The sequence below is a fragment of the Staurois parvus genome, unplaced genomic scaffold, assembly GCF_062004578.1.
Source record: "Staurois parvus isolate SC_StPar_1 unplaced genomic scaffold, SC_StPar_1.0 ptg001192l, whole genome shotgun sequence".
Lineage (NCBI taxonomy): Eukaryota > Metazoa > Chordata > Amphibia > Anura > Ranidae > Staurois > Staurois parvus.
The window spans coordinates 4,439,383-4,448,175 of NW_028318988.1; positions in this window are offsets into that span (position 1 = coordinate 4,439,383).

Below are 8,793 nucleotides of genomic sequence, written 5' to 3' on the forward strand. Positions count from 1 at the left end.
ATTATTAGATTAAACAATAACTCTCCCATATGCCTTGCCCTGCAGAGAGTTTATCTAACTATCCATAGACACAAAATCTAAAATCTATCCATAGATACAATATATGTATGTATTTATTAATATTTTTTTTTACCTATTTATATTTATTTATATTATTTATAAATATACATTTTAATGTACAGTATATTCTATAGAAACCTTCAAAGCATTGTTTTTTTAATGGATGTATTCATTGATGATCATAATTCCTTAACAAATATATTTAGTTTTCCTTCTTTAGCATGTAGCTCTACCCTCGTGAGGGTCACTATGTTGTGGACATCCCTAAGCCTCTCTCTGCATAGCCAGGCAACAGTGTTTTCTCACATCAACTTGCATCCTGTCAGGGTTCTGTCCACAGCTGAAGTTCTAGGAGATCTGGCACTCCTGCCAGTGCCCTGCATGGCTGCAGAAATGCACATTGGTGAAGATCCATGCGCATTGGCGCACGGACACGAGCCGAAACACGTATGCGCAATGGTGCATAGCTGCGCACGCATTGGCTCAGTTTGGCGCCAGACAGCCTTCATAAGGAGGCTCATCACTCCCTCAAGTTGCTGGTTGATCTCTGGCTCCCCAGTACCATTGTCTGTATACCTTTGCTATAGCAATTTCGTGTTACCGACCCGGTTTGCTCATGGACCTGTCTTCTCTGCTTGGCTAACTGATATTCTGTCCTGTTCCTCTGTGTATGACCCCGGCTATTCTACTGACTACGTCTGCTCCAATCTCCAACTGGCACTTGACCTTGGCTTTGAACCGACTATCCTGTGGTCCTCTGTTTCCATGAAGGCTTGCATACCTCACACAGGCGCCACCTGTCTGCAGACTCCATTCCAGTGCATCAGCTGTGCTCCTGGGTGTACCTCTGACCAGCACTCCTACAGGCGACCTGCGCTACTTTGGGCCCAACACCTGCTGTCCCATATCCAGGGGAGTCTGGAACTTAGCCGCAATGGAAGCCCTCTCCCCGTTGGCCTCCATCACCAGGTACGTGATAGTATCAACCAGCCACTATGTCTGAGGCCAAGAGAGGCGCTTCCGCATTAGAGGCCCTGTGCCAACAGATGATTGCACTTATACAAGCAGTTAAAGATCTAAGGAAGGATACTTTCAGCTGGAAGGACTTCTTCACTCCCTCACTACTTCTGTGACTTCTGCAGACCAGAATACTTCTGTCAGTTCTAACCCTATAGTCGCACCTACTAATTCACCTCCTGTTGCTACACCTGCTGTGGTGTTACCGCCTCTGAAGCCCAGGGTCCCCACTCCTGAACGATTCCTCGGGGACCAATGTAAATTCAGAGCCTTTAAAAATGCTTGTGAGCTGTATTTTGCTCTGCAGCTGAGGACTTTTTCACTTGAGGCGGTCAAGGTTGGGTTCATTATCATCTTTTTGTCTGACGAACCTCAGTCATGGGCACACAGCCTACTGGAACAAAAAAACCCAGCACTCAACTTAGTGATCACATTTTTTGAAGCCATAACTGCCCTTTATGATGATCCCTAGAGGACCTCCACTGCTGAGTCCGCCCTCCATGCTCTACAACAGGGTCGGAGGCCTGTGGAGGACTATATTGTGGAATCCCGCAAATGGTCAGCTGATATTGGTTTGAACGATGCACCGTTAAAATACCAGTTCTGTCTAGGCCTGTCCAAGTCCCTCAAGGATGAGTTATCTAGGGTGGAAGTTCCCTCCTCCTTGGAGAACCTTATTCAGCTCTCTTCCCAGTTGAATCGACGACTATGGGAAAGACATTCTGAACGTACTCAGACCTTTCGACCCACTTGGGTTCTGCCGAGGATTCCAGGACCTGTGGCTCCTGCCCCTTCGCCTCAGCCCATCTGCACTTCTGAAGTAGAACCAATGCAAATTGGCTTTCTCCGACCTGCTCTAACTACAGAAGAAAGGCTACGCAGATGGCAAGGCAACCTATGTCTTTACTGTGGGGCCATGGGCTATTTTTTGCGCAACTGCCCAGTGCGACCAATTAAGTCCAGCCAGCCCCATCCTTCGTATCTCCAGTTATCCGGAACTTTAACCACCCATGTCATCCTTCCCATATCATTGCAGGTGGCTGGAAGGGAAGTCAATTTGCAGGCAATCGTTGATTCAGGAGCCTGTAGCGGTTTCTTGGAGATCAACCTTGCCAAGGACTTACTTGTTGCTCTTCATCCAAAGAAACAAAGACTTGATGTATTACTAGCGGATGACACTACTCCTAGCTCAGGATCTGTTACCCGGGAAACCATTCCCATCCTACGAACAACTGACTCCGGCCACCGGGAGTTCATCCGTTTAGACCTCATCAGATCCCCCATGTTTCCAGCCATCCTAGGAATACCCTGGTTGCAAGTCCACAACCCACAAATCAACTGGCCTAACAAACAAGTCACCTTTCCATCAAGCTATTGTCTTCAGCACTGTGGCGCCTCCACACCCACCAATTTTCCCGTGTACCTCTCAGTTCAACCTACACCAGATGCCAGACAATCTGTTCCCCCTACCTACCATGACTTCTGTGGCGAATCGTTCCACCTGGGCTTCCTCGTGCGGAGCGATGCATCTCAGCCAATGGTCCCCCTTTCCGGCAAGTCTTCCAGAGCTCTGCCAAGGCAGGTATTAGAGCTCAAAGACAATCCTACCCTGATATCCCAAACCACGAGTCGAAACTTTGTATAGGGGGAATTAATCAATCTTTATTGAACACAACTCAGTATATACAGCTTCACCCCCACCAGACAGTCTGGCACCCATAACAAAACCCTACAACACAACGATACAGTATGAACTCTATAGAAGTGAAAGTCTAAAAGTTCAAATGACCCTAAACAAACAGTGTAGAATGCCTGTCTACATAACAGCTGCTATACGTATACAGGTTTACAAAGGGGAAAAAACTGAAACAGAAAGGGCAAAATGTTATCACAGAGGGATAGTTCGTCACAAGGCTCCCCCGTTGCATTACACCCGCCAGACCCGGCGAGCCCTTTAAACGGGTCTGATTGGGGCTGGTCGGTTCAGAGGGTTACTTCTCCAACTGGGCTTTCTGGGACAACCCATCCGCATTGGAGTATTGCTTCCCCGGTCGGTACTTGTTGGCAAAGTTATAGGGTTGGAGGGCCAAGCACCACCGCAGCAGACGACCATTGTCCCCGCAGACCCGGTTTAGCCATACCAGAGGGTTGTGATCTGTGAGTACGATGAAAGAGCGCCCGTACAGGTAGGGCTGCAATTTCTTGAGGGCCCATACCAAGGCAAGACACTCTCTTTCTCCACAGCGGCGTAGGCCACCTCCCGGGGTAACAAATTTCTACTTAGGTAGGCCACTGGATGGTCGTTCCCGTTGTCCCCGATTTGGCTTAGAACAGCGCCCAATCCAAAGGTGGAGGCATCTATGTGGACACAAAACCATTTGGAAGGATCAGGGCAGCCAAAACGGGAGCATGGATCAGATCATGTTTGAGCTTTTGGAAAGCCGTTTCACACTCTGGGGACCACATAACCTGTCGGGACAGATTCTTCCGGGTCAGATCCATTAGGGGTTTAGCAATGGCGCTGTAGTTGGGGGTGAATTTACGGTAGTACCCCACAGTGCCTAGGAAGGTAAGAACCTGGGTCTTGGTTCAGGGAGTGGGCCAATTTGCTACCGCTTCCACCTGTGCAGGTCGTTGCTTCCCACATCCTGCCCGATGTCCTAGATATTGGACCTCGGACACCCCAACATGGCATTTGTAAGGTCGGATGGTCAGCCCTGCTTGCCCGATTCAATCAAGCACTTTCCTGAGGTGTCGGAGGTGATCCTCCCAACTATCACTGTAGATAGCTATATCATCTAGATAGGCGCAGGAGAAGTCCTGCAGCCCATCCAGCAGCTTATCTACCATTCTGTGAAAGGTAGCTGTGGCATTCTTCATCCCAAATGGCATGACCCTGGACTGGTACAAGCCGAACGGGGTGATGAATGCCGACTTTGGTACCACGTCCACATCCAGCGGAATCTGCCAGTACCCCTTGCAGAGATCGATGGTGGTAAGAAAATTACCTCTGGTCATCCAGTCCAGCAGCTCGTCTATCCGGGGCATGGGGTATGCATCAGTCACGGTCCGGTCGTTGAGCCTGCGGTAGTCCACACAGAACCGGATGATTCCATCCTTCTTGGGTACCAGGACCATCGGGGAGGCCCAGGGACTGTCAGAGGGTTCTATCACACCTAAATCCAGCATTTCCTTAATCTCTCTTCTCATCCCTTCTCTGACAGACTCTTGGTATGCCGCCTGCTTCAAGGGGGCCTGACCCTGTGTGTCTACCTGGTGAACAGTTGTGGTGGTGTTACCGGACAGAGACGAGAACAGCCCTTGGCGCTCTTGGAGCAGTTGGCAGGCCTGCTCCTGGGCCTTGGGAGGCAGCCGTGTGCTGATATCTACATCTGCTACACTCAGCTGGGACTGTCCGTCCCCCAACAGCCCTGGTTGAAGAAGCGTTTCTGAGTCATTGGTAGCCGGAGTGCAAATAGCTGCTACACTCTCCTCCGGTCGTTCGATATTCACATGGAAGGTTTGTCGGATCCTTCCATTCGAACAGCGAGCTACAATGTACGTGGTATCACAGAGTTGCTCCACCACTTGGTACGGGCCCTGTCAGGCAGCCTGTAATTTGTCATGCCTGCCTAGTTTCAAGGCCAACACTTTCTGTCCTAAGTGAAATGTTTGGTCTCGGGCAGACCGGTTGTACCACCGTTTCTGCCGGCTCTGGGCGGCCTCAAGGTTGTTCCGTACTAGGGTCGTCAACCGTTGTAGCCTCTCCCTGAGCTCCAGCACATAGGCCACCACCGAGGTCCCCTCCTTGGCCACTGCTCCCTCCAAGAGTTTGTGTAGGAGATCCAGGGGTCCCCGAACCCTCCGGCCATACAGCAGCTCAAAGGGAGAGAACCCAGTGGACTCCTGTGGTACCTCCCGGTAGGCGAACAGGAGGTGGGGGAGATGCCATTCCCAGTCCTTATGGGACATGGTGAATGAATGGAGGAGCTGTTTCAGCGTACCATTAAACCATTCACAGAGCCCATTGGTCTGGGAGTGGTAGGGAGAGCTGTACAGCGGTCTGATCCCCACAACTTCCAAAGTTGTTGGGTAAGCTCTGCTGTGAACTGAGTGCCTTGGTCGGTAAAGATCTGTAGCAGGGCTTGAGCAACTGTTTCTGCCTGCACATCTCTCAGCGTTACGGCCTCTGGATACCGGGTGGTGTAGTCGAAAATGGTCAAGATATACTTCTTGCCCGTAGGACTAGGCCATTTCAGGGGCCCCACTAGGTCCACAGCGACTGAAAGGTACCCCGACTATAGGTAGGGGCCTCAGAGTGGCCCTGGGCCTGTCTCCCTGATTCTCTACCTTCTGGCAGACCTCACAAGACCGACAGTAGTCCCGAATGTCCCCCGACACTCCTGACCAGAAGGAACTCTGGGTTAAGCGATGCAGGGTCCGTCACTTGCCCAAATGCCCAGCAAGGGGAATATCATGCGCAATCTGGAGGAGATCACGCCGATACTTCCTTGGTACTACCATCTGCCGATGAGGTATTTGGGCAGCGCCCACCCTTGCTCTCCCTAGACCCTGTACAACTTGCCCTGGTCCCACTCATACCTACATCTCCCAATCACCCAGGATCACTCCCAGCCCTCCGTCTATAGGGTTCTAAAGTCCGGTCACTGGCTGTTTCTTTAGCGAAATCAGCGGGGGAATCCCAGGTCAGGGCAGGGACAAGCTCAGCAGGGGGTGGGTATTTGAATCTTACCAAAACCTCGGCAGGTGGAGCGGCAGCAACTCTCTAGCTTGGTGGCGACTGGATGAGCTTCAGCAGGGGTCTCAGTGCCAAAAGTGGAGACCAGGACTCCCAGATCCTTTCCAAGGAGAACCTCAATTTGTGCATTACTCCAATTTCAACGTCCCAGGCCCTGGTCCCCCACTCCAGTTGAACCCTTGCGGTAGGAATCCATTAGACATGGCCTCATGCTACCCGTATGGCCACAGACTGCCCAGTCTTGGCCCAGTCTTGGCCCAGTCTAGTACTAGTTGGGGTTGGACTAGGGTGAGTGTGGACCCAGCGTCCCATAATCCTTGGGCCCAACGGCCGTTAACATGGACAACCTGTTGGTAATGTCGGCGATTGTCTGGGGTGGCATCCTGGAGAGGGTTAGTCTCGTGAAAGACCCCAAAGTCCTCATCCTCAGTTGTAAAATTCATCCATGAAGAGGCAGTGTCACTGGGGTGCTCCTGTAGGGAGTAGGCAAAGGCTCTGCCATAGGAAGTGGTGGGTCGGTTGGAAGTGCCCCGAGGGGGTTTTCTGGTCTGGGGCTTTGGTGGATTCCGGGGGCAATAAATGCGGATGTGCCCTGTTTAATTACAGCCATAACAGCGCGGGCTAGACTGCTTTGGGTCAGAAGGTGTAGGTGGTCTGAGGCATTCTCGGGTGACCAGAGTGGGCACCACTGGTTGTGGACGAGGTGCAAGGGGAATGGCAGGCTCGGTTAGCCTCCTGTTTTCCAGGTACTCATCAGCCCAGCGACTAGCGTCTGCTAAGGTTAGGGGGTGTCTGTCCCGGACCCAATGTCTAATATCCCCTGGAAGTCCATTGTAAAACTGCTCCAGTAACAGCAGTTGAAACAGTTCCTCCCGCTTGGTGATCTGACACCCTTGGACCCAGCTGCGGGCAGTGTGTTGTAACTAATGTCCCCATTCAGTGAAGGAGTCCTGGGGTTTCTTCTTGAGTGCTCGGAACTTTAAGCGGTTCACCTCTGGAGTGAGAGTGTAGCGGGCCAGCAAGTGTTCCTTAACATAATCATAATCCAAGCAGTAACTGTCGGGTACAGTCCTGAATGCGTCTGCATCTCGACCGGTTAGCTTGCTGCTCAAAATGGGGACCCAGTCTTGGGCTGCCACACCATGGATGGTGCACAACTGTTCAAAGTCCTGAAAAAAAACTGTCAATGTCCCCATCCGCCTCCGAGAAAGTTTTATAAGCGTTGTAGGGAATTTTCTTTGGTCCAGATGCAGTCTGGAGAAGGCGGGAGGTAATCCCCTCCCAGACCGAGCCCTCAGTTGATGACCGGGAGTGACTAAGCCACAGTTGGGTGGCATCGTCCAGGACCTTGGAAATCTGTTTGGAGGTGGGAGGACTTCCCAACAGAGCCAAATGCCACTCCACCTCTTGTTGTAAATCTGAGTGGTATAGGGGTCTCCATACGGTGTTAAGGCGGACCTGGCGTTTCAGGGGCCGTTGAGCTGCTCTGTTCCTCCAACTCCTCCCGTGAAGCGGAGTTCACTTCTGGTGGAGAAGTTTTCGCATCAAGCGTAGCAGAGTGTGCTTCAGGTGAAGCGGTGTGCACATCCGCTTGGTCCAGGGCCATAATCTCATCCAACAGTTCCTCTCTGGTCTTGGAGCCAGCGATACCTCCCCGAGCGACAAGCAGGCTTTGAAGAGCTGGCTTTCGAAGGTCCCATATATCCATCTGGCCAAGCAGGGACGTCTCCATGAAAAAGATGGGGTCCCAGTTGGTGGTTTGGACTTTCTCCGCAATGAGGAAAGATCCCACCGCTGCCAACCAGTTGTGGCGGAACTGTTCCACTTGGGCTTCCTCGTGCGGAGCGATGCGTCTCAGCCAATGGTCTCCCTTTTGGGACCAAGGTACATTGGCCCTTTCCAAATCAAACGTGAAATTAATCCAGTAGTGTATGAGCTATCTCTTCCTGAATCATACAGGATTCATCCAGTCTTCCACATCTCCCTGCTCAAGCCGGCTGTTCCTTTTCCATTTCCAGGAAGAGTAGAACCACCTCCACCACCAATAACAGTTGGGGAGGAGGAAGAATATGAGGTAGAATCAATCCTGGACTGCAGGAAGTGGGGGAGACAAATCCAATACTTGATCAAATGGAAGGGGTACCCACCTGAAGAAAGTTCCTGGGAACCAAAGGGCAATGTACATTCCCCCAGACTTCCCCAAGAGTTCTGTTCCAAATATCCAGAAAAGATGGCCCAAGTGGGCATCCGGAGGCTGCCCTTTAGGGGGGGCACTGTCAGGGTTCTGTCCACAGCAGAAGTTCTAGGACAGTGGTGGGCAACCTTTTTTTTCAACTGAGCCAAACCTCGCCAAAACCACGATTGAAATTTATTTTGAGAGCCACATTTTTAAAACTGAAAATACATCCCCCATATAGTATTTCTTCCCCCATAGTAATTCATCCCCCATAGTAATTCATCCCCATATAGTAATTCATTCCCCATAGTAATCCATCCCCCATAGTAATTCATCCCCCATATAGTAATTCATCCCCCATATAGTAATTCATCCCCCATAGTAATTCATCCCCCATATAGTAATTCATCCCCCATATAGTAATTCATCCCCCATAGTAATTCATCCCCCATATAGTAATTCATCCCCCATAGTAATTCATCCCCCATATAGTAATTCATCCTCCATATAGTAATTCATCCCCCCTATAGTAATTCATCCCCAATAGTAATTCATCCCCCCTATAGTAATTCATCCCCCCTATAGTAATTCATCCCCCATAGTAATTCATCCCCCATATAGTAATTCATCCCCCCTATAGTAATTCATCCCCCATAGTAATTCATCCCCCATAGTAATTCATCCCCCCTATAGTAATTCATCCCCCCTATAGTAATTCATTCCCCATATTAATTCATCCCCCCTATAGTAATTCATCCCTCCTATAGTAATTCATTCTCCA